This window comes from Bubalus kerabau, chromosome 3 (genome assembly GCF_029407905.1).
Source record: "Bubalus kerabau isolate K-KA32 ecotype Philippines breed swamp buffalo chromosome 3, PCC_UOA_SB_1v2, whole genome shotgun sequence".
Classification (NCBI taxonomy): Eukaryota; Metazoa; Chordata; class Mammalia; order Artiodactyla; family Bovidae; genus Bubalus; species Bubalus kerabau.
In genome coordinates, this window is record NC_073626.1 from 180,521,554 (window position 1) to 180,526,736 (window position 5,183).

Here is a 5,183-nt window from a genome sequence, read left to right on the forward strand (position 1 = left end):
GAGTTGGACTATAAAGAAAGCTGAACGCCGAAGAATTGATGCTTCTGAACTGTGGTGTTGGAGAAGACTCTTGAGAGTCCCTTGGACTGCAAGGAGATCCAACCAGTTCATCCTAAAGGAGATCAGTCCTAGGTGTTCATTGGAAGGACTGATGTTGAAGATGAAACTGCAATACTTTGGCCACCTGATACAAAGAGCTGACTCATTTGAAAAGACCCTGATGCTGGGAAAGATTGAAGGCAGGAGAAGAAGGGGACGACAGAGGATGAGATGGTTGGGTGGCATCACCGACTCAATGGACATGGGTTTGGGTCGACTCGAGTTGGTGATGGACAGGGAGGCCTGGTGTGCTGCGGTTCATGGGGTCGCAAAGAGTCGGACACAACTGAGTGGCTGAACTGAACTGATTAATGACATAAAAACAAGTAGACAACACCGTTGCCAATCAAGTATGCTCGCCAAAGACATTAAACCTTATCAAGCTCTAGGGCTTCCCTAGAAGCTCAGACAGTAAAGCAGCTGCCTGCAATGCAGGAGACCCGGGTTCAATCCCTGGGTCCTGGAGAAAGAAATGGCAACCAACTCCAGTATCCTTGCCTGAAAAATCCGATGGACAGAGGAGCCGGGCAGGCTACAGTCCGTAGGGTCGCAAAGAGTTGGACGTGACTGAGCTACTAACACATACAATCAAGCTCTAGATTTAACGTTCAGTCTACTGGAAATTCAAGAGACAGAATAACAAGTTAAACTACACCATCAGGAAGCAATCAGCCAAATCTTCTGGGATGTGGGAAGCTTTATAGAACAAATGCTCTGGTTTCCTTTACAAATAAATAGCATGAAAAATGAAAGGAAAGGGAAAACTGTTATAGATGAAAAGTTACTTATGAGATACATCAACCAAATAAATGATGTGAGCCTTATTTGAGTCCTGATTGAAACAGACTAACTTTTAAAGAAATCTGAACATGAACTAGGTATTAAAAGGTTTTAAGGAATTTGTATTAATTTTGTTAGGTATGATAGTGGCATTGCTGTTGTGTTTGAAAAAGCCCTGTCTTTTAAAGACATATGCTGAAATAATGCCAGTGAAGTGAAATGATGTCTGGGGTGTGCTTTATAATACTTCAGAGGGAAGGCAGATGAAACAAGATTGGCAAAATGTTGATAATTATTGAGGATGGGCTATAGGTATGCGAAAATTTATTACATTCTCTCTACTTTCCTGTGTTTGAAATCTTCCATAATAAAGGGACTTCCCTGGTGGTCCACTGGTTAAGAATCCACCTTCTAATACAGCGGATGCAGGTTTGATCCTTGGTCGGGGCACTAAGATCCCACATGACTTAGGGCACCTAAGCCTGAACTCCACAACTACAGCAGAGCTGGAATACCACAACTAAGACCCGATGCAGCCAAAAATAAGTAAATAAATGTTGAAATATTCCATAATAAAAAGTTTTTTAAAGGCTAAAAATAAGTAATTAAGAAAATTGGGACAAAGAGAAAATACTGATCCAGCAGGAGAAAAGTTCTGGGACTTCCCTGATGGTCTAGTGATTAAGAATCTGCCAACAAAGGAGACATAGGTTCGATTCCTGTCCCAGGAAATTCCACATGCAGTGGAGCAACTAAGCCTGTGCACTGCAACAATTGTGCCCACTCTCCTCTGCAACAAGAGAAGCCACCGCAATGAGAAGCCCGTGTACTGCAACTGGAGAGTAGTCCCCACTCACCGCGACTGGAGAAAGGCCACAGGAAGCAAAGATCCAGCGCAGACAAAAATAAACATTTTAAATAAACAAAATGTTGATTTTTTTTTTTTTAAGTTCTGAGTTTCTTAGCAGTCAAAACAAAGATGGAAACAAGAGTCATGATGGCCAAATGTTGAGAATGTCTCTTGCCTGCAGTTTTTTAACCCTTATTCAATGACATAAGAGTGGGCCCTGGGCCTGGAACTCTTCCTAACCAGGAGATAAAGCGCCCATGCAACCAGTGCTGGATTTATCACCTTGTGTGTGTCTTTCCTTCCTTGTTTCAGGTGTCATGAGTACTCTTTCACCTCTGCTTAAAGCATGTCGGTCATTTGGCATCTAGCCAACCCCATTGCTGTATGTGTCCTCTTCTTAGAGGGGACAAGGTCCTTCCTCTGGGGCACAAAACAGTGAATACAGCGAATTCCCTGTGCTGATCACTGTGAGATCCCCAGGCAATGAGAGACCAACACCCACTCCTGAAGTTGGTCTTGTTCTGTCTTTTCTCTACGTGAGTAAAGCATTGTTCTATCCGGTGCTTGACCGCTTTGGGTCTTCCTCGACTACTCAGATGCCAAAAGGAAATGGGTAGACGTGTTTATAGAGTCTTCCCCTGGTAATGATAACGCGGGTACTCTGCTTGACACCAGGAGATTTCTAAAACCAGCAAACCAGCACAGTTTTTGTGACCAAAGAGATTCTGGTGGTGGCAAAACTCCTACTCAGTATGGCCTACCAGCAACGGGCCAGTCATCTGTCCTGATGTGGGCTATCATGCGGGACTTGGAAAAAGCAAGGGCCAACAGGAGGGAAAGAGGTGGAGAGGTGAGCCTTCGAGGATGAGGGGACTGGAGAAGGATATGGGAAAGACAGGGCACTCTAGGGGGTGGGTACTGAGTGAGCAAGGGTAGAGAGGCTATCTCATTTTCATAAAAGAAAAAGTAAACAAAATGCACGCGAACCTGGAGAAAGCTCGTCTTCTTTCGCTCCCTTCTCACCCAAAAGAAATCGATCCAACTGCAAAAAGCACTGACAGGAAACAAAAGGCTTTATTACCAAAGCTCTCTGGAGGACACTGCAAAGGGATTACGCAGCCCAGCGCATGGCAAGACCTCTTTTCAGAATCCTCCCAGATCTCTCTTCCTCAAAGTTCCACACTATTACAACAGCTCCCCAAGCTCTCCCTTTTTTCTCTTTTTTTCCAAATTCCTGACCACCCAAACTCTGCCAACTCCCCTCCCTTCTCTCAGTAGCAGCTCTTCCTGAGTGGGGCTGGAAGGAAATTCCTCCAGGTCTCTCCAGTCTTCTGCTTAGGTCTATTCGTCTCCCTCTGCCCTCCTTACAAAGGCTCCTTAGAACTAAGCCTGGGGAGGAGGAAAAACAGTGCATATTTACATGTGAGTATTTTTGTCCTGTTGCATGTTTAAAAAAAAAAAAAAAGGTTGGAAGGAAAGACACCCGAATGTTAACAGGAAGATGCCAGGAAAGCTTTGGAATCAGATAAAGTTGGGTCCTGGCTCTGCCACTTTCTAGCTGTGTGACCTTGGGCAAGCCTCACTGGAGACATTTCTCCAAACCTCAGATTGCTGTTCCGTGAATGACTTAGCATGGTATCTGGCATACAGTAAGCGTTCCATAAAATGTAGCTTACAAAATAAAGGAGTTAGCTGGTACGAATATGGTGCTGCCTTTATCCATATTTCTTGCCTTTATCAATATTTTATTTACATTTTTTCCAATAAGCACATATTTGTAATTTAAAATGAAACAACATGAAGATCATAAACATAAGCATAAAACTAAATGTTTATCAGTAGAAGATCAAAAGAATTATGGGGTACCTGTATTCTGGAATATTATGAACTCCTTAAAAATGAAGTATCTCTATAAATGACACACACAAAAAATGTCCACAATATACAGCAAGTTGCAAAACTATATGTGGTTTGACCCCTTTATGTATGCCTGTATTTTTATACATGTTAAGCAATTATCAGTGAAGTTTTTCAATTTTCAAATCCATATTTTTGTAAAGTTTAATTTAAAAATATATGCATGAATTACTTTTACACAAAAGAGGAACACTGAAGGGGCTTAAAAAACAGGCATAGAGAGTTCTAGCTGTTTCCCAGGCCCACAGCAGAACCGAACACCAGAAAACAAAAGGACTCCGAGATTCTGCGCACCTCAGCCCATTTGCTGAGCTCCTGCCAGCCACTAGGCTGGGCAGAAAGAGTTAACAGGGCACCTCATCTTCAGTCCTCCTCCCGCGTCCTTTTTTGCAGACTGCAATAGAAAAAAGCCAGTTGAAATTGCTCCATTTCTCCCCATGGGGACCCCTCTAATACCTCTGCTAAGGAGAGTAAGGTTTGTCGGAGCCAGGAGGGTAGGGGGAAGAGTGAAGGCCCTCAGGCCTGAAGATCTAGATGTATGTGGCCTGTGGCCCCAAGACTTCCTCTTTCCCCCCAAATCTCGTTAAAACTGAAGATGAGGGCAGGCTCTGGAGGGACCACAGGGCCTTCCTAGGTTCTCGGGGTGGGGCTCACCCTGCAGCGTGTGGGGGAGGAGGCTGCTGAGGCCCCCCAAACACTTGGGGCACAAGCCTGAGAACTTCCTGGAATGTGGGGGAAATGGGTGTCTTATCAGCCATCTCTATAAAAACCATATGGGGCCCCCTATCAGCCTTCTCTATTAACACCATGGCCTACAGATCAAGCCCCAACCAAGATTTCCTGGCTCGTTCCAAGAAACCCAGGTCGGAAAGTGGGCGGGGTTCCTGCTTCTTTCTTCCCCTCGTCCCCCCACCCCAGGCCCTTCCCGCTTTGGGGCCCCAGATCCAGGCCCAACCCCAGGGCCAGACCATTCACCTCCCAGGTCTAGCCGGCCCTGCTCTCGCTCACTCAAACCAACCCCGGCGTCCGCCCAGCCCCAAGTCCCGCGCTTTCCCCTCCCCCCGACCCCCCACCCCGTTTCCGCGTAGTTCGCGCTCCCGGCACCCTGCGCGCGCCTCGCGTACCTCCCCGGCCCGCGGGAGCACTAGCTCGGAGGCCCCGCCCCCAGGGCCCCGCCCCAAAGTGCCGCCCGAGGCCCCGCCCCCAAAGCCCCGCCCCGGCACGTGCCAGCGCTTGCCCTGTTTGCCTCTCCCCGCTGTTAAGGGGACCCCGATACAGGTAGAACCCTGGGGATGCTTTCAGTCCTTGAGACTTGCGTTCGGATGGTTAGGAAGGGGATTCGCGGCATTCAGAGAAGCTCGGAGACGATGCAGGCCCGGAAGCGGAAGCCGAGGATGGAGCGGGCCGGAGGTCCGGGCTGTGAGGACCTCAGAGTCCGAGCCCACGCCCACCTCCATCCCTTGGGCCCGCGCACTATGGGAGTTGGGACTGGACACTCGGTCTGCGTCCGGCGAGCTCGGAGCCTGACTCTGAGCAC

The 5,183-nt window shown here is 47.5% G+C and overlaps 1 long non-coding RNA gene across 1 annotated transcript; it reads right to left on the reverse strand.

Moving 5' to 3' along the window:
* Positions 1-2,790: 2,790 nt before the first annotated feature.
* On the reverse strand, positions 2,791-4,821 carry LOC129646995 (uncharacterized). The gene is made up of 3 exons (XR_008712234.1): positions 4,771-4,821; positions 3,941-4,040; positions 2,791-3,118 (listed from the first exon to the last, which is right to left on the reverse strand). It is a non-coding gene; the product is annotated as an uncharacterized LOC129646995 (long non-coding RNA).
* Between the last annotated feature and the right edge of the window lie 362 nt (positions 4,822-5,183).